The sequence below is a fragment of the Sus scrofa genome, chromosome 3, assembly GCF_054392235.1.
Source record: "Sus scrofa isolate SSC_HxYL_T2T_F1_AM1 chromosome 3, Sscrofa_HxYL_maternal_Yorkshire_Landrace_v2.0, whole genome shotgun sequence".
Classification (NCBI taxonomy): Eukaryota; Metazoa; Chordata; class Mammalia; order Artiodactyla; family Suidae; genus Sus; species Sus scrofa.
In genome coordinates, this window is record NC_139385.1 from 99,183,423 (window position 1) to 99,204,978 (window position 21,556).

General features: G+C 37.8%; 1 protein-coding gene and 1 long non-coding RNA gene across 5 annotated transcripts in view; one reads left to right on the forward strand and one right to left on the reverse strand.

The window, feature by feature from the left end:
• Positions 1 to 21,556, reverse strand: part of ACYP2 (acylphosphatase 2) — a 195,623-nt gene that overhangs the window by 59,825 nt on the left and 114,242 nt on the right. The gene's annotated exons all lie outside the window — the stretch shown is intronic.
• Positions 1,244 to 8,349, forward strand: LOC146404799 (uncharacterized). The gene is made up of 2 exons (XR_014841966.1): positions 1,244 to 2,911; positions 7,194 to 8,349. It is a non-coding gene; the product is annotated as an uncharacterized LOC146404799 (long non-coding RNA).

Sequence of the window (21,556 nt, forward strand, 5' to 3'; positions counted from 1 at the left end):
GAGTTACTAAGATAAAATGAGGTGTTAGATCTGCGTTCCATGTCAAAGGTGAAAGGGATCTTATTTTGCAGCTTAAGCCACCGAAGCCAGAAAAACACAGTCAAGGTCAAGGTCAGGCTGTCAGGTATTAAAAAGTCCTGGGTCTGGCCCTTGGGTTTTGTGACTCCCACATCATTGTGTTCCTCACCCCATTTGCTAGAGAGCTACTCATCTCGGTACTGCTTGTATAAATTGCACCCTTCGTAATATAAGCCTCGGTCTTGGGAATTCCCACTTGTAATGGGTATGATGAGGCAGAGAGTGCTGCAAGGACAAACTTCTAAGGACCAATAAAAGTGGGAAAATAAAAGTTGAGAATGAGAAAGGTGCTGATGCTTTTAGCTGTGCTGCAGGAGCTCTGATTAGAGACAGCTTTTTCATTTATTCATCAGAAAAAGAAGCATCTTTACGGTGGGGAAGGAGAGTGAGTTGCCCAGGCCACAAAATTTTGAAGTGTTAATTTTTGGGGAAAGGCAATTTTCTTTTATGATTCTCTGCTTTCAGTATATATGCAGACTGAATCCTGAATGGGCTGTTTTCCATCATAAATTAATAAACTAATAACTAGTTTATCCTTTCTTCTTAGTTCAAGGATTGTGACTTCATTCCTAATCATCAAAAATTCAGTTTCTAGGAGTTCCTATTGTGGCTCAGTGGGTTAAGAACTCAACATAGTCTCCATGAGGATGTGGGTTTGATCCCTGGCCTCGCTCTGTGGAATAAGGATCCAGCATTGTTGCAAGCTGTGGCACAGATTGGAGATGCAGCCTGGATCTGGTTTTTCTGTGGCTGTGGTGTAGGCTGGCAGCTGCAGCTCCAATTTGACCCCTGGCCCCCTTGTCTGCGAACTTCCATATGCCGCAGGTGTGGCCATAAAACCGTAAGAAAATTCAGTTTCTAAAAATGCGTTACTTAGATATGGTGACACATTCTACCCCCTATTTCTGTGGGCATGTTCAATCCTACCCACCTTCGTTACAATAACCCCAGGCCCCTCTCAACCATCCAACTGGTTCATACATGTAGCAACACATATTTGACATTCTGAGAATAAATTTCCACCTCTAATAACAGAAACTGCAGCCCCTGGACTACTGGGGTTATACTTTCTTCTAGGGAATACTCTTAACATCTAGGTAATACTCTTAAGTGGTAAGTATATGTATAATTCTTGATATAAATACTTTAAGTTTTGGGATTATTATTTTTTTAATTTATTTTGGGGGATTATTTTTAAAGTACATAGTTTTCACAAGGGAAGAATTCTAAAAATAAATTCATATGTAAACATCTGACACTAGAAATATTTACCAGTGTCTTCTTCCCTATTCCACCATGGAAAACAGCTTTTTGGCTTTTTGGTAAGACATGACTAAGCTCCCCTATTTAGAGCTCGTCTGCCATCCCACCTTCTCGGGTCACCATGGGTGGTAAAGGAGGAATCATATTAAATGTTAGCTCAGCTGTGATAATGCCATGCCCCTTCCTAACTCTGGTGGCTTAGACAACCCGCTTGAGTCTCTTAGTCATTATGAGCTCAGTGCTTCTAACAGGGACATGTGGCACAGCCCCAAATACTCACAGTAGACACTAATGATTCTATTTCAGCGGTGAGGAATGGCAGGAGCTGTGAGGCAGTGAATGCTTTCCTCCTTAACTTTACTAGGAAGCATTTATTTACCTCGTTAGCTTTATTCTAGACTAGAAAATACATGGGCGGTGGGGGAAGCTCTGAGTTGGTGACTTTATCAATTCCATTTCTGTTTTGAAGCTGGCTAAAAGCACAAGACAGAGGTCATTCTCACTCTCTCTATATGCAGGGAAATGTTAGAGTATGGCATTTTTTTTCTTTCAGGCAGGGTCCCTCTGAGACATTCCTGGAAAAAAAGCACAGTCCATGAACATAGGGAAGGCATGCTGATCTCAGGAAGTTTAGAAAAATACCATAGGTGCCAGGGAGGCAAATACCTATTAGAGGAGTCAATTCTCCGGCCAAGTAGCTTTGACCTACACTATAGATCATTTATGAGTAGCTCTAACGACTGCATACTATGTGTAGGTCTACACATTACAGGTGGATTTATAATTTATTTAGGGAAGTAAATTTACTAAAAAACATTTAGAAGATCAGAGTTAGGTTTTTGTCCATACAAAAAAAAAATGATATATTCATGCAAACCTCTAAATAGCTACATAATAAATAGATATCCCTATAAACCACAAATGAAATAGATCAGACATTATCCAGGTGCTGGCCAATTTAGCCTTTGTACATATAAGCATTCATAATATTTTGCAAAGATAGTTAAGTAAATTTTTATGTGCAATCACAATAATTTCACACTATGAAAAACACTCAAAGGAATCTTGAATGTACCTACTCATTAATTCACTGGAAAGTAATTCATACTACTTGGTAGGTGCTACAAAATGAATTCTACATTCCCAAAATTTGTAGGTTGAAGCCCTAACTCCAATGTGATGGTATTTGAAGATGTGCCCTCTGAGAGATAATTATATTTAGATGAGGTCCTGAACATGGATCCCTAATGATGATATTAATTCTCTTAGAAGAAGAGAGAGACAACAGAGCTCTCTCTCTTTCGTGTGAGAACACAGCAAGAAGGTAACCATCTGCAAGCCAAGAAGACTGTCTTCACCAGAACCTGACTGTGCTGGCACCCAGATCTTGGATTTCTAGCTTCCAGAACTATGAGAAAATACATTTCTGCTGTTTAAGCCACCTAGTCTATGGTATTTTGTTAGGGCAATCCAAGCTGACTAATGCAAGGTTTAATTTTTTTTTAATTAAAAGCCTTTCAGAGTTCCCATCATGGTGCAATGGTTAACGAATCCGACTGGGAACCATGAGGTTGTGGGTTTGATCCCTGGCCTTGCTCAGTGGGTTGAGGATCCAGCGTTGCCGTGAGCTGTGGTGTAGGTTGCAGACGCAGCTCTGATCCTGTGTTGCTGTGGCTCTGGCGTAGGCCAGTGGCTACAGCTCCGATTCGACCCCTAGCCTGGGAACTTCCATATGCCACAGGAGCAGCCCAAGAAAAGGCAAAAAGACAAAAAAAAAAAGCCTTTAAAAATTTATAGAGCGTGTGTGTGTGTGTGTGTGTGTGTGTGTGTGTGTGTGTCTGTATCTGAATCACTTTTCTGTTCAGCAGAAATTAACACAACATTGTAAATCAACTATACTTCCATAAAATAATTTTTTAAAAAACAGGGCAAAAAAAGATCAACTTCAAAGAAGCAAATACTAGACTGACAGCTGATTTCTCAAGAGGATCAAGGGGAGCAGAAGAAAATGGAATGGTAGCTTCAAAATGCTAAAAGAATATAAATGTAAACCTAGAATTCCCTCCATTACTCTTCAGTAATCAAGTGAGAAAAAAGACATTTTTCAGAGTATTGGAAGAGGTAGAAAATATTTCACCAACAACCTACTTTAAATACTAAAGGGTGTATTCAGCTGCCAGATGGGAGCTTAAATATGTAGGAAAGAATAAAGAACAATGAAAAGGACAAATGCAGATAAATCTAAAAGAATTTTAACTGACTGTATCAATAGTTATAATAATACATTAGGGGATGTTAATTATATAATAGGAGATTTATATATAAAATGGGAATGCATAAATGTAGCATATAAACTATATTTGTATCAAGCAAAGGAGACTTTACAGTAATCAGTATACTTTAAAATGCTAAGTTTAAATTCTTGAGTAAAAGATAGTAATTCTTTCTATGTACCCAGTAACATAACCCAAAATTATGTATTAAAAATTGATGAGACAAAATAGAAATAAAAAAATTATAAGATTTTAACATATTGTTCAGGTATAGCAAACAAAATAATTTATATATTCCACCTAACAGTCACACATACACTGTACCCCCAACCACAGTATGTTGCTTTTAAATATACATGAATCACTGTAAATATCAACCATATGTGAAAGCAAATTGCCACAAATTCCAACAAATTGAATTCATATAAAGTAAATTATCTGACCACTTAGGAATTAGACCAATCAGTAACAAAAATATACTTAGAAACTCTATAATGCTTATAAATTAAGAAATATACTTGCTAATAACCCATGGGTCAAAGAAGAAATCACAATGAAAATTAAACATATTTTTGAAGTCACTGTTCATGAAAATTTATGAGATGCATTAAACCCACTCTAAGAGGAAAATGTGTGTCCCCAAATACATATAATTAAGAAGAAGAAAAGCTGAAAGGCAGTGAGCTCAACATCCATGATATACAGTTATGAAGAGAACAACTTAAATCTCAAGAAAATAAGACAAAAAGGTAAAAATAGCAATAAATAAAATAGAGAACATGAAGATTAACAAAATTAAACTTGATTCTTTGAAATGACAAATAAGTTTATAAACACTAATGAAAAATAATGAGCTTAGAGAAGGTAAGCTTAAATAATCAATATCAGAAATAAAAGCAGGGATACTATCACAGAGCCTACCAATATTAAAAGAGATTATGAAATTGACATCAATAAATTGTGCAATTATTTAAATAATCAACTTTTATGCTTAATATTCTACACATTACTGTCTGTCATATTTTAGTGAAAAGTTCAAGAAAACATGCACCTTACAAAAACTGACAGCACAAGGAAAAAAAAATGTGAACAGTTTGGTCTTTTAAAAATCAAATTGATAATTAAAAACCTTTCCACAATGAAAACTGTAGGTCCAGTTGGCTTTGCTGCTTGACCCAAAGTAAATACTTAAGGAAAAAAATAATATCTCTTACACAAATTCTCCCAGAGAACAGAAAAGAGAATGAGAAATACCCTCTGGTTCATTTTATGAAGCCTGATACCAAAGTATGACCAGGGCATTAGTAGAAAGAAAATTACAGTACAATCATATTTATAAACATAGATGTAAAAACCCTAAGCAAAATGTTAGGTAAATTAATACTGAAATATGTCAGAAAGAGAGCTAATACATAATGATTATGCTTGGTCTACTTTATAAATTGAAGGTTAGTTTAACATTCAAAATTCAATCAGTAATGCAACTCATCTACAGTGACAGGAGACCTGTGATCAGTAGTGGCCTGGGGGGCCTGTGTGGAGGGGTAGGTGGGAGGAAAGGAACCCAGAGGTGCCTAAGGGAACGTATGGAGGGGAGCAACAAATACGTTCATCATTTTGATATCAGGCATGATTTCTCAAGTAAATACATACAGGAAAAACGAATCAAGCTACACACTACAAATATATGCAGTTTATTATGTTATTATCCCTCATTAAAGTTTTAAAAATCAATCAGTGCAATTTATCAGTTACAAAAGAAGGAATCCCCATGAACAGATTTAGAAAACATTTAATAAAAGTCAACTTTCAATGATTTTTAAAAATAACTCTTAGCTGACTATGAAGGTAATTTCCTTAAACTGATAAAAGAATATATTTTTTAAAAACCCCATAGCAAAGTATCCTAACTCAAGGTAAAATGTTGAAAGCTTTCCACCTGAGACTGGCAATAAGACAAAGATGTCCTCCCAGTGCCCCTTCACTTCCTGCTCCATCACACCCCTGTGCCCCTCTGACCCTCCACGATTTGGGTGATCCTGACCACAACCTCAGTCTAGGTTAGAACGAAGCATGTTAACATTATTCCTCTTATCCAGTGACTGATTCAAGCAAGGGCAGGAGTAATCCAACACCCCAGTCCCAGGGATTATGTCAAATGCAACATAAGATCGAAACTGATCCAGTCAAAGGAAGTCAAGAGTTTTGTCTGGGGGATAAAAGCTCTCCCTTTCCATGGACAGCATAGCATAAAGATGTCATGTCAAAACTGCTGCAGCAATTTCTAACACAATGAGGGGAGCCTTAGAGGAAGATAGAGTGAAAAGAAGCATTATAGAGAAATAGAGCCCAGTGAAGAATTACTCAGTTGTGTTTGGGGAGGTGGGTGTCCCCCCCCCCCTTTTTTTTTTTTTGACCCAGATCAGTTCTGATTCTCTATCTGAATCCCAAAGCCTCCTAACCAATATAGTTTGCTTATATCAAGTCACCAGTGCAAAGCTTGCATAGAGTAAGATAAAAGTCAGAAGAACACATGTTTGAAAAGCAAACACACATAGGTCAAAGTCATGGCACAAAGTCAGAGACCAAAAACTTCCTGAGAGGATGGCTGTTACGATTAAATAAAATAATGTATGTAAATCATTTAGCATAATAGTGGATGCACACCAAGCGGTCAGCACTGACTGCATCTGACAGCTAGTAGGGCAGCAGGCTGTGGGGAGTGCTCAGGAAGGCAGTAAAGCATCATTTATGTCAAAAAACATTTCCTTATAATTTGAAATTATGTAACTATCCTGAGTGGATAGTCTTATGAAGTTTGGGTGGCAATGAGTGATCATAGTTATGTCTTGCTGAAAGCCTATCTTTGCAACATTACATACATTTGTTTTTTTCCATAAGGACTCTGCAAAACAAGTATTATTGCCAACTGACACATTGGAAAACAAACTCAGAGGTGAACTGATTTAGCAGTCCTTTTCTTTCTTCCCTTTTTTTCTTTTCTTTTTTTTCTTTTTTTAAGGTCCCACCCACAGCATATGGAAGTTCCCAGGCTAGGGGTAGATTCAGAGCTGCAGATACCAGCCTACGCCACAGCAAGGGGAGTATCCTTAACCCACTGAGCAAGGTCAGGGATGGAACCCATGTCCTCATGGATACTAGTCAAGTTCTTAACCCCCTGAGCCACAGTGGGAACTCCTAGGTTTTTGTTTGATTTTTAGGGCTGTTACAAGATAAAATATGGAGGCAGTTAGATAAACACTACTTATTTTTTTTTTCTTCCATGGAATAGAAGATAGGACTAGCAAATGAGAACTTTTTTCTTTTCTTTTCTTTTTTTTTTTTTTTTGGTCCTGAGGGCCACACTGCGGTACATGGAGATTCCCAGGCTGGGGGTCTAATCAGAGCTGTAGCTGCCGGCCTACACCACAGCCACAACAACGCCAGATCTGAGCCACGTCTGCGACCTATACCACAGCTCACGGCAATGCTGGATCCTTAACCCACTGAGCGAGGCCAGGGATCAAACCCGCAACCTCATGGTTCCTAGTTGGATTTGTTTCCGCTGAACCATGACAGGAACTCCAAATGAGAACTTGTTGAACAAATGATTTTCCAAACTACTACCACCTTGAATTGTTCACACTAGCTTTTAAGGATACAAATCAAGTGCTCCCCAAATCATATACAGTTTCTAAAAGTTATTATAAGACAGCATAAACAAGTGATAAGAATAAAGCATAAACAAGTGATAAGAATAATTAAATAACAATTTCATATCTAATTATTCTTCCTAATAATCTCCCAAATGGCTTAGCAAAACTCTGTACTCAACATATTATGTAACATACTATGTTTTTAAAAAAATAAGAGAATAACAACTTTGATTAGACCATAAGACATGTATGAAAAGATTCTATTGAATTTGTTGTTATGACATGAAAATTCATCTCCCTGTTCCACAGTCCTTGGATATTTAATGTCACTGCTACATAATCTCCTACCATCTTCCATAGAAGCAGGGGCTGCCATGGTGGAAAAATAATATTAGTAAAGTCAGCCTCTTGCCTGGACCTCTAATTCAGTTGGGTCAATTTGTAATGGCCTACCTGGCTCCATGCCCTGCTTCTCTTTCCTTTTGAGCTGAATCTATTAAATTAACCTGACTTATAGCCATGCATCTGAATTTGAGGCCAACTCCAGCCCTCAGCAGGGGAGAGAATATAAGAAATCCTTTGTCAAGGTCTTCCTGCCTCTCCCTGATTTAGTGTTCCTCTGATTTTTACTCCTGTCCACTCTGACTGGGTTCCTTGCCTCCCATCCAGCTTCCTGTGAAGTGTCAGTCTCCTTGTTACTGGTCCCTCAAATACTCAAAAGGAGACCTCCACAATACCCAATGCCTTTTGGAACTTTTTTTTTTAAGGATTACCTTGGTGTTTAAAGTATTTGTGGGAGTTCCCATTGTGGCTCAGCAGGTTAAGAACCCGACTAGTATCCATGAGGGTACTTTACTAGTATCCGTGAGGACACAGGTTCGATCCCTGGCCTCATTCAGTGGGTTAAGGATCTGGCGTTTCCATGAGCTGTGGTGTAGGTTGCAGACACACCTCAGATCCTGAGTTGCTGTGGCTGTAACATAAGCGGGCAGCGGTGGCTCTGAGTTGACCCCTAGCCTGGTTACCTCCATATGGCACAGGTGTGGGCCTAAAGACTAATTAATTAAATTTACTAAAAACACAAGGCACAGACAGACCTGAAAAGAAAAAAAAAAAAGTATTTGTGCCACTTCTTAAGTAATCCAGAACATGGCCTCTGTGAGGGCCATATTCTATCCATCCACATGATTCCCTCCCCCACTAACACACATGGATGAAACATGAATCTACTTTTCAAACTCATAGGAAGCAGTATGACACACAGGTTAAGGGTGTGGTTTGTGCAATCAGGTTTCCCAGGTCTGAAAGCTAGCAGAACTTTAAGATTCTTAATCCCTGTATACCATCATAATTTCTTCATCTCTAAAATAGGGATAAAGACAGCACCTGCTTCACACACAAAAAAAATCTAAATGTTATATATACTAGTGTCAAATAAATAATGAGTGCCACTTAAATGTTAGTTGTTGCCATTATTATTATTCTTATCTACCCATTTACAGAATGATAATCTGAATTACTGTCTTTAGTCCTTGTATTGCTGAAGCTCTGCCTGATCCTATATGTCTATTCATTTCTGATCTGTTTCCATACTTCATATAAATTCCTCCTTCCTAATTTATAGTAAATGTGATCACTTTCCCAAAAGAAAGTTAATAAGGCATTGAAATTCATTAGTTCCATCTATCTTCATTTCATTTCAAAGAACTAGGAGCTATTGTTAAATCAGCCTGAGCCTGTCCATACTTCTCTTTTTCTGTGATAAGATGCTACTTTTATAGCCACTCTGTCATCAGGGCTTATCTTGAAGAGCAGCTGTGGTTTAGCTTTTTGAGCAAAAGATTTGGAAGTTCTGCAAAATCAAACCAAGATGGCGGCAGCTTTGCATACTGACTGGTTCCATTCTGACAAGGCCAATTGGACCCTCAATCCCGGAATTTTTAAGCTGTGATCTCAGAGGAGGAATCTCAAAATGATCATGTGTAGACCTCTGTATCACATTTCATAGTCTCAAATATTTGTGGAATTTTTATAAAATATGAATAAAAATGAAGATTAAATGATGTAACATCCATTTACATGATTCTGTTCTTATTCTATGCAATACTGGTACCACCCTTCATATGCATAATAATGCCTTAGTTAATAAAGCCTTAAAATATCACTATTTCTGATATTTTAAGGCTTTATCACAAAGAGTATGACATGTATGACATCTTTAGAAGCAGAGGAGCCAGAAATAATGTGCACACTCCATAAGCAAAAGAAATAAGAGATAGAAAAAGTGGTTTACTCCAACCTCCTAAAGAAGAATTGAACAAAATTCCCAGTCCCTAAACATCTAATACTTGGCTAAACTGCCTGGGGTTGGGGTAGGGATGGGGAGGAGGGCAGGACAGTTATTCATTTTTTGAAAAAAGATGCTCTAAACACACACAGGTATTAAGGCTGAATTTAAAATTCAATGTATCTTCACATGCCTGGTCCAATTTGAAACTGTGAAGCACTCAACTTCCAAATTCAGTTCACATTCACTATTTGTACCAAATGGCTTGCAAACAGACCTTCAGAATATAAGTATCTTTGCCAAAATAACAGGCTTTTACCCAATTTCATAGACTTAGGCAGCTTATCATAATTCCATTATTTTTTGGAGAAAAACTGTATCACACTTCTTTAAGCATTTCTTAAGTGTGCTACTAAGAATTAACCAGGATAGCAGGAATGCTGTATAATTTTCAATGCCATCAAAAATTATTCCTAAATCAGAGCTTTACCATGTGCTTCATAGTTACTGTTAAGTGTTGATTCATTGGAAGGTAGTGACAAGGGTTTAGTGGAGGAAGTAGCCACTGCCAAATCTAAACCTGAGTCAAGAACATGGAATCATAGAAGACTGTGTTCCACTCCAGGGCTGAACTCTGTCACCTCTTCCAGTATTTACTTCCCCCCTCTTTGGTTTCACTTAAGGGTTGGTTACTCAAACTCATCTTGTGACCCGTGGCCTATGAGTTACCCTGCTGTTAGTTTTCAGGAGAAGAGCTCAGAACGTACATTCACAGCTGTTTAAAATTAACACTTCTTTCTTATCAGAAACAGCTCAACTCTTTTCCTGACATCAACACATTATTGAAAATTCTGCTCTGTAAATTCTTTGTCCTTCCTGACTCTGCCCTTTATTACTGCCTACAGCCAGTAATAAGAATGGATTGTCTGTCAGAGGAAACTGTGGCCTCACCAATGCATATAAAAATTCCAGATGTTCAGCATCTTTAAATGATGGCTCCAGACTTATCCAGTTGAATCAGTTTTTACTCAATTGGGTATTTAAATATTTTTGGTTTTGAATACTGAATGTAGAGTTGGCTAAGCACCCAGGACACCACGTGAATTTACAGTGATGGTGAGTACTTGGGTCACACTGGTACAAGTCTGTGATTTCTGCAGTAAATACAAACAAGTAAGACTGGAGTGTATATACGAGACTTCATTTTCTCAAAAACTTTCCTATATTTTCTCTAAATATTTATGTTCAAGTAGGCACCAAAGTGGTAACTCTACTGGAATAAAACATTAATCAGACACAGTAGAGAATTTATTTAGGCCCAGATTATCCTCAGCCCCTTCAGCCCCTGGACTTTCTGCAGTAAGGTTCCCAGGCTAGGGGTCAAATCAGAGCTGTAGCCACTAGCCTACATCAGAGCCACAGCAACATGGGATCAGAGCCACATCTGTGATCTATACCTCAGCTCAGGGCAATGCTGGATCCTTAATCCACTAAACAAGGCCAGGGATCGAACCCACATCCTCATGGATACTAGTCATATATGTTATTGCTGAACAACAACAGGAACTCCTGCAGTGAGGTTTTATTTTTATATTACTCAATGGATTTATAACATTTATAGCTGTACAATGAACATCACAACCCAATGGCAGTGAGTTTTTAATCCTAGGTTACAGTCCATGTATTACTTGGTATCTTCTGGAAAGCTCCCCTCCCCCACTGCTGTATAATCAGAAAGCTAAGGTCCATTTTACTATTTGTCTCAGAAAATAAGAGAAAAAATCCTTTAGGTATTCCAGAGCCAAAAAATGATTATCGCTAATTGGGAGTAGTCTTTGTCATTGGGTCCTCATTAGTATGAATAATGTATTACCCATTTATTTCCATTAAAAATTGTCAAAAAATAAAGATCACTAGCAATTTAACTTCTGAATGCAAAAGATGCAATTTAAATGATGCCCAAAGACTTAGTGTCCCATAATAAGAACACAAGCGAGAAAGTAAAACCTCATGGTGACAGTAAGGTCCTTGAAACCTAAAAAAACCATATAGGAAAGCTGAAACACGACAAAACTGAAAAGAAGCAGCTAGTCCTGTCACTCCTCATCTTTTAAAAGAAAAAAAAAGTGTTATTACAGGATTTTGTTTGCAACAAATCATTTTAAATACCTTTAATATTTTTTTCTGTGTGATTTAAATGGTTAAAAATATGGATTATTTTAAATTGTCCTAATGACAGAAAAAAACAGGCAATACCCAGTCACAAGAACCAGTTTCTTTTCTGCTCCAATCACACTCTGCCCAGCCCTTCTCCTGGCTTAGCTAGAGACACACAGCAGGGTTGACCACAGCTAGACTGGAAAATTTGGGAAGGCAAGGACTTTATCTTATCATAGCGTGTATCCCTAATAAACAAGATGGTGCCTAGCACACTGCAGATACTCAACTATTACCTGAAATGATTGGAATTGGATTTCATGAGGGCCTGTCATTGCTGTGCCACCAGCTGGTAGTCCCTTCCCTGGCCCTCTTTCAACTGTTTAGGTTTGAGAACTGTTTTCAGGCACACTGCAGGAATCGATTTAAGAGCAACCTTCTTCTCCCCCCACCCTGCCTACTTTTGCCCCACAAACATAATCACTAATGTCTATAGGTTCTGTACATGACAAAGCACTTTCTTATATAGTGTTTTTATCTAAACCTCACAACAACCTTTTGAGGTAGGTAAGGCAGACACAGTCTCCACCTAACACATAAGGAATGAGAGGTTTAAGAAGGTTAAAGAATTTGGTCAAGGTCATACAACCAAAAAATGCTTTTTTTGCAATCATAGTATTAAGAGCAGACTAACGGTAATAGAACCTTAATACCAATGTCCTAACGTGGATTCCTGAGCCACCCACTTTCAAAGGCACCTCACATTCAGGAGCTGCCCTGTCTTTCACTCACTCTCCCTTACACTGCTTATCTGTTAGAAACACAGCCCAAGCCAATGCTTTGTTTAATAAAGAAAATAATGTTTGCCAAATAAAAAATAGTACCACTATAGGAGTTCCCATCATGGCTCAGTGGAAACAAATCTGACTGGTATCCATGAGGTTGCAGGTTCAATCCCTGGACTCGCTCAGTGCATTAAGGATGCAGCGTCGCCGTGAGCTGTGGTGTAGGCCACAGACACAGCTTGGATTTGGCATTGCTGTGGCTCTGGTGTAGGCCGGCAGCTACAGCTCTGATTTGATCCCTAGCCTGGGAACCTCCATATGCTGCAGGTGCGGCCCTAAAAAAAAAAAAAAAAAGAGGAATAAAGAATAAAAAACATTGTACCACTTAGTCATGGAATATAAGAAAACATGAGTTTTCAAAAACCCATTAAGGCAGTATCCTAGGTAAGGTGTGACTTAAAGGAACTATGTCTGATAAATTACTAGGAAAAGTGCTTCCTAAATTAAAGATGAACCAATTAAAATTATATTAGAAATGAGCAAGAACTAAAGTTCTTTTGGTCAACTGGTTTTCAACTTTCTCCCATTTAAAATAATTCTGACAGGAATTAAAAATTTAGTGGCAAAATCCCTGGTGGCACAGAGGGTTAAGAACACGACATTGTTACTGCAGCAGGTTGCTGCTGTGGTGCAGGTTTGAGCCCTAGCCAAGAAACTTCCTTTTACCACAGGCATGGCCAAAAAAAATCTGTGGCAAATTATGTAAGACAAGACAGCAGTCTGGGCTTATCCAGAACAGAAAGCAGTTCTTCAAACCATTTCTAACACAGTGTTGTAGAACCAAATGCTTCAGACTATTTAAATTTATACCAGAATCTAAATTCTGGGCTCATAAACAAACCAAGCTCTCAAACTCCTGAAATTTACTCTGAATAGTTAATACGAAAGTGGTCTGGGAAAAAAAAAAAGTACAGAAAAAGCTTACACCCAGATTTATTCTCTAATTTTTGTAAATCACATTTTTGGAAAGAGGTAGGAAGTAAGGAAAAATCTAAAGATAGGCTTTTTCTTAGTTATGTAAAGTATTTTATTTCTAATCTAAGAAGAGTAGCTCGCTCTTGTTGTAGATGTTTTCTGTTCTCACCATTTAAGGTTAGCCGAATAAAATTGGTGATGTTGAAAATTCAAGGAAATTCAAATTAAAATTGAGCCAAATGCTGGCTGTCAGACTGATGAGATTAATTCCAACTTTTGCTGTTTGCCCAAGAGAGTCTCATGATTTTTACTTTTAATGAGATAAAGACAAGGAATGTATAAATTGGTACTCCAGCTTGGGGATAGAAATGTGACTCCCCGAATTGTCATGTACCGGGAATATCATAGCTTCCAAGGAAAGGGAAAGCTATTCTGCAAAACAGAAGCATTTGAGAAGGGGGCAGGGTATTGCGGTTAAAGGACAAGGCTGAGAAAGGATGATGGACAACCTTGTGGTGTCCAAGAGGAAAGTTACCAATATTCGTAAAATGCTTGCTGAAGGCATGTGCTGTAGAAACCAGAAAGGATGGAACTCTATACCCAGAATGACCTGGCAAATTGTGGTAGCTTCCAGAGAAACACAGGAGGGGGACCCTAAAAGTCTAAGACCTGGGAATTGGAAATGTGGGGAGAGCTTCAGGTTTCCAAAGGCCATTATAAAACAACTGAGGTCTAAGTTAACTATATGTAGATTGTTAAATGCTGAAGCAATTCCACGTGATATCTAGATCATATAGTAAATGATTATTAGGGATCATATACCAATACACATTAGGTAAATCAGTTTGTAAATAAATACTATCTTTCCTCATACTTCCACTCTTCCAAACATGAAGAACCCAATGATAATAACAGTATGATCTTTGAAGTCAAATAGACCTCAAGTCAAATCCTAGCTCTGCCCTTTCCTAGCTGTGAGACTCGAACTAGTCACTTAACTGTTCTGAACCTCAGTTTTGTCATTCAACAAAAACAGGACAATACACTTTGCAATATCTGGCATATCATAGGTGCTCAGTAAGTATGTTTACCAATTGACAGATGTGCTGTGAAAGAAGAGGTGACATGAATGCCAAGAATATCTGTGGCCAGGCCCTCAATAAATGGTAGCCATGGTTCCTATGGTCATTCTATTTTGTGATTACCTCCAAGTACCAATCAAGTTTATAAAAAAGAAAGTACTTCATATCAGGCATTTGGCACAAAATGTGCAATGGTCACTAACCAAGAGAAATTCAACTGGTGTTTTGTGTTATTACTCTTCAACTAATAAAGTAGGGAGCTGATAATTTAGTCATGTATAACTGTGGCTTTTATTAATGAAAACATAAGGATTTTTTTTAACAGAATGTATTCACCAGCTATTGCCACATAATCCTGCACAAGGAAGCTTCCCAAACTCAGTAATTTACAAGCAGCTGGTTGATTCTCATGCTCATGTATCTGCATGTTAACTGAAATAAGGCTAGTCTACACAGGGCTTAGCTGGGTGACTCTGCTTTCTACTGTGGGTTGAGATCAGGTTCACTCCACCCATGTTCATTCACGGACCAAGCTAAAGGAGCGGCAATTGCCCAGGGTAAGACCTTCTCGTGATAAATTATCTGTGGGCAAAACCAAAGCCCAACCATGAAAGCATACTTAAGCATTAGTGTCACATGTACTAACATTCCATTGATCAACGCATGTCTCATGGCAAAACACAACATCAGTGGATCGGAGCTGAACAACAGTCAGAAAGTACCCACCAACTAACAAAAAAAGTCAAAAACCACATGATCATCTCAATAGATGCAGAAAAAGCAATTGACAAAGTCCAACATCCATTCATGATAAAAACTCTTACCCAAGTGGGTACAGAGCGAACATACCTTAACATAATCAAAGCCATTTATGACAAACCCACAGCAAATATAATACTCAATGGAGAAAAGATGAAAGCCTTCCCGCTAAATTCTGGAACAAGACAGCGATGCTCACTCTTACCACTTTTATTCAACATAGTACTGGAAGTCCTAGCCACAACAATCAGACAAACAAAAGAAATAAAAGGCATCCAAATAGGAAGAGAAGAGGTAAAACTGTCACTGTATGCAGATGACATGATACTATACATAGAAAACCCTAAGAACTCAGCCCAAAAACTACTTGAACTGATCAACAAATTCAGCAAAGTAGCAGGATATAAGATTAACCTTCAGAAATTGTTTGCATTTCTGCATACCAACAATGAAATATTAGAAAAGGAATACAAAAATATAATGCCTTTTAAAATTGCACCCCAAAAAAATCAAATACCTGGGAATAAATCTGACCAAGGAGGTTCTCATATGCTGAAACTATAAAACATGAATCAAGGAAATTAAAGACGACGCAAAGAAATGGAAAGATATTCCATGCTCCTGGCTTGGAAAAAAAATTAATATTGTAAAAATGGCCATACTACCCAACCAATCTACAGATTCAATGCAATCCCTATCAAATTACTCATGATATTTTTCATGGAACTAGAACAAACAATCCAAAAATTTATATGGAACCATAAAAGACCCAGAATTGCCAAAGCAATCCTGACGAGCAAAAAACCAAGCAGGAGGCATAACTCTCACAGACGTCAGGCAACATTACATAGCTACAGTCATCAAGACAATGTGGTACTGGTACCAAAACGGACATACAGACCAATGGAACAGAATAGAGAACCCAGAAATAAACCCAGACACCTATGGTCAATTAATCTTCAACAAAGGAGGCAAGAATATAAAATGGGAAAAAGACAGCGGTTTTTTTAATTATTATTATTATTGTTTGTTTGTTTGTTTTTTGTCTTGTTGTTGTTGTTGTTGTTGTTGCTATTTCTTGGGCCGCTCCCACGGCATATGGAGGTTCCCAGGCTAGGGGTTGAATCGGAGCTGTAGCCACTGGCCTCCGCCAGAGCCACAGCAACGTGGGATCCAAGCCGCATCTGCAACCTACACCACAGCTCACAGCAACGCCAGACCGTTAACCCACTGAGCAAGGGCAGGGACCAAACCTGCAACCTCATGGTTCCCAGTCGGATTCGTTAACCACTGCGCCACGACGGGAACTCCTTTTTTTTTTTTTTTTTTTTTTTTTGTCTTTTGTCTTTTTGTTGTTGTTGTTGTTGTTGTTTATTATTATTATTTTTTAATAGTTATTTCCCCAATACAATTTTTTTTCTACTGTACAGCATGGAGACCCAGTCATACATACACGTACACATTCTATTTTCGCACATTATCATGCTCCATCATAAGTGACTAGACATAGTTCCCAGTGCTACTCAGCAGGATCTCATTGCTAATCCATTCCAAAGGCAACAGTTGATATCCACCAACCCCAAGCTCCCCAACCACCCCAACTCCCTCCCCCTCCCACTTGGCAACCACAAGTCTATTCTGCAAGTCCATGATTTTCTTTACTGTGGAAAGGTTCATTTGTGCCTTATATTAGATTCCAGATATAAGTGATATCATATGGTATTTGTCTTTCTCTTTCTGACTGACTTCACTCAGGATGAGTCTCTAGTTCCATGCATGTTACTGCAAATGCATCATGTCATTCTTCCTTATAGCTGAGTAGTATTCCATTGTGTACATATACCACATCTTCCCAATCCAATCATCTGTCGATGGACATTTGGGTTGTGTCCATGTCCTGGCTATTGTGAATAGAGCTGCAGTGAACATGCGAGTGCATGTGAAGACAATCTTTTCAACAAGTGGAACTGAAAAATCTGGACAGCTGCATGTAAATCAATGAAACTGGAACACACCCTCACACCATGCACAAAAACTCAAAATGGCTTAAAAACATAAACATAAGACAAGACACCATCAAACTCCTAGAAAAGAGTCTAAATGAAACATTATCTGACATCAACCTTGCAAATGTTTTCTCAGGTCAGTCTCCCAAGCAATAGAAATTAGAGCAAAAATAAACCAATGGGACCTCATCAAACCAACAAGCTTTTGCATAGCAAAGGAAACCATTTAAAAAAAAACCAAAAAGACAATTTACAGAATAGGAGAAAATAGTTTCAAATGGTGCAACTGACAAGGGCTTAATCTCTAGAATATACAAGCAACTTATACAACTCAACAGCAAAAAAGCCAACAACCCAATTGAAAAATGGGTAAAAGACCTGAATAGACATTTCTCCAAGGAAGATATACAGATGGCCAACAAGCACATGGAAAAATGCTCAACATCACTGGTTAGTAGAGAAATGCAAATCAAAACTACCATGAGATACCACCTCACACCCAGTCAGAATGGCTGTCATTAGTAAGTCTACAAGTAACAAATACTAGAGAGGGTGTGGAGAAAAGGGAACCCTCCTGCACTGCTGGGGAGAATGTAAATTGATACAACCACTATGGAAAACACTATGGAAGTACCTTAGAAAATTAAATATAGAACTACCATATGACCCAGCAATCCCACTCTTGTGCATATATCTGTACAAAACTTTCCTTGAAAAAGACATATGCACCCGTATGTTCATTGCAGCACTATTCACAACAGCCAAGACATGGAAACAACCAACTTTGCTATACAGTAGAAAACTGACAGAACACTGTAAACCAAGTATAATGGAAAAAATAAAAATCATTTTTTAAAAAAGTACCCAACAATGAATACTACAATTTGACGTAGTTGGGTAAGATTACATTACATATCTATACTTCCATGTGGAGTTAAATTAATTATCAATAAGACTTTAAAAGCAAAGATCCCATGATAATTAGGTGATGAGAAGAGGCAGTAATGAAGATGAAAATTTCTGATACTTCAATTACTAAATAAATGAGGTAATTCAGGCTTCAGAAGTTCATTTATAATTGTATAGGAAGTAATTTTAATTATTATTGCATGTCTTACATGTTTCAATTTCATCAGTCTTTTTACTCAAACTGCTACATCAAAAGTAATTGATATCATTATTAAAACAGAAGATAACAAATCCTTACTATTTAGTGAGATTCATGGTTAAATATGTATCTGTCATTTTTTAGAATAAACATCTGTCATTTTTTTATATCCATAAGTGTAAGCTTTCTGGGCAAAGCTCTAGTTGCCTTAATTACATAAAAAAAACTACAAAATGTATAAAGATTGATTTTAAAAGGAAAATAAAACATTTGGTCAACATATGTGCTTTAAAGTTTAAGCATTTTCATGACTCAGCAGACATGAATCTGACTAGCATCCTTGAGGATGCAGGTTCAATCCCTGGCCTCACTCAGTGGGTTTAGGATCCGGTGTTGCTGTGAGCTGTGGTGTAGGTCACAGACATGGCTTGGCTCCTGCGTTGCTGTGGCGTAGGCCAGCAGCTACAGCTCTGATTCGACCCCTAGCCTGGGAACTTCCATATGCCACGGGTGCAGCCCTAAAAAGACAATAAATAAATAAGTTTAAGCATTTAACAAACTTAAAATTCTTCATTGAGAAAATAGACAACAAAAGTACACTTAGTCAAAGGAGCACCAAATCATCATTTTATAAATTATTCAGGGCAAACTTAGAGAAATGACTTTAATTAAGAAAGATTGCACTTAAGTGCTAATATGATAAAATATCTGACATAGTATTTCAAATCCGTGTGACGATGATAAAGAATTCCTTGGCAATAACAAAAGAGTAAGTTTAACAGAAAATGAGATTTCTAGAGCTCCAATGTTGTGCATTTGGGGCTTCAAGCAAAACAATATAAAATATCCAGATTAGGTACTGGAACAGTTTAAGACCAACTGCTTTGGTAAAAAATGCTATGCACTGTCTTTACTGTATAGGAGGTAGAGCATTAGATGTTAATTAACTCCAATCAACTAATTTGTGAATTATTCTTTTAAACCCTAACATGTTATCATTTCTATTCTACTTTTCCTTATTAATCCTCTTTTCAAAAATCTCCATTAGATCTGCTGATTTAAACAAGTCTCAAATCTGAGCTCCTCATGGTGGTGTACATAATCCTCCATTAACCTGTCCCAACTTATTTTTGACTGCCCCATGATACAAGTGCATTTCTCTTGCTTATCTGGTCTAGTGATTCCAAAGTATTTTTTAGGCACGTAATTCCTCACTTGCAACACAGGCTTTCCAGTAAGTACCTGTGTATAATGTTTGACCCATCTTTTAAGGCTCCTTTCATATCCTTCCTCTTACACTGATGATTTCTTTGTTAACTCCATCTTCCAGAGAGTTCTTCTACCTCTAATCTTTGATAGCATTTATTGTCTGACTGTGAATATGTAATCTATCACATAACTGTCTTGAATTGTTGAACTTTTCCTATGTATTCTCTTTTTCTTTCTTATGAATAGAATCCAGTTTTGCTTGGATGGCAAACACATTTAAAAATACTCACCTTCCAAAATCCCCTGGCAGATGGAAAAAGGCCATGTGACCCAAGTTCTGACTAAAGGGAAGAAGCACAAGCCTATTTGTAGAGTCCTCCAGAAAAGCAACTGTTTTTCTGATAGAAGGGGACAGAGACATGAATACGATGCCTAGAGGTGAAAGAGCCTCATGTGATCACAAGAGCAAAAGCTCTATGTAAGGTCAGAAAAAAAACCTGGGATATTGATGACTCCATGACACCATTTTACCAGCCCCAGAATGTCTACCTCTAGCCTTGTTATTTGAGAAAAATAATTAGTTAAGCTATTCTAATTAGATTTCCATTACATACTGCAAAACAGCAATCCTAAGTGATAGGTTTTAATACTATTTTTATGAATAAGGGTTTTTTTGTTTTTTCTTTTTGCTTTTTAGGGCCACACCCTCAGCATATGGAGATTCCCAGGCTAGTGGTCAAATTGCAGCTATAGCTGCCAGCCTACACCACATCCACAACAACATAGGACCTGAGCTGCGTCTGTGACCTACACCACTGCTCACAGCAATGCCAGATCCCACCCACTGAGCAAGGCCAGGGATTGAACCCACAACATCATGGATATTAGTGGGATTCGTTTCCGCTGCCCCACATCGGGAACTCCCTGAATAAGGTGTTTTAAATAATCAAATGTTTGATGCTTAGCATTGTGCTAGTATACAGAAACTACAGAAATAAATACCTAAGATCCCTGCACTATGACAAGTTATCAGTTGAAGATATACAAAACAAATGATTAATACAAGTTGGATGTGACTCATTGAATATTTACTGAGTACATGTATAGATATGCAGCACACCAGCAGAGGACTAGAGAGGTAAGTCAGCCAAGGATTATTTCCTCAAAGAGGTTAAAATAGATCTGTATAAATACTGTAGTATTTATAATATCTATGGTAAAATCCATCTATACAATATATAGATATGTACTGACAGATATATTCATAAATAGCTGGAACAATGTGCAAGACCAAGCACTATAAAAAGAAAGCACACATTAAATCCTAGTTTCAAGGAAGACAAAACTTGATGACATCCAGAAAGAATTATTTCTCACAGAAGGTACACACCTGTGAAAGAAGTTGAAGAATGGGTAAGATGTAGACTTGTGGAAATTGGGGGTGGAGGGAATGAAAGAGCATTGGGGTTTTAGGAGACAAGGAAGAAAAATCAAAGTGTTAGCAAGGTTTGGGGCTATGAAAATGGTGGCAATGTTAACAGAAAGAGGGGAAATGGAAGAAGGTACATATATGGGTAATAAATAAAGGGTTGGATTTGGCACCACCCTTAGTCTTAATAACAAAAATCAACAGAAAACATGCTTTCCTTCAACCCTCATCTCACTCCACCTATCATTCTATCCTCTACTCCCTTTCATATCCTGCTAAAGCCATGTGTTTGGCAGTTATCTTTGCGATAACCTCACTTTAACCCCATTATCTTTACTCGAAGCCATCTCTGTCATGTTAAAGATCCATCTAAAATAGTCAACATAATTAACAATGGAAACCTAGAGCTGTGCTGTCCGATATGGTAGCCGATAATCTGTTGGGTGTTTAAATTTAAATTAACAGCAAATAGAATAAAAATTCAGTTTC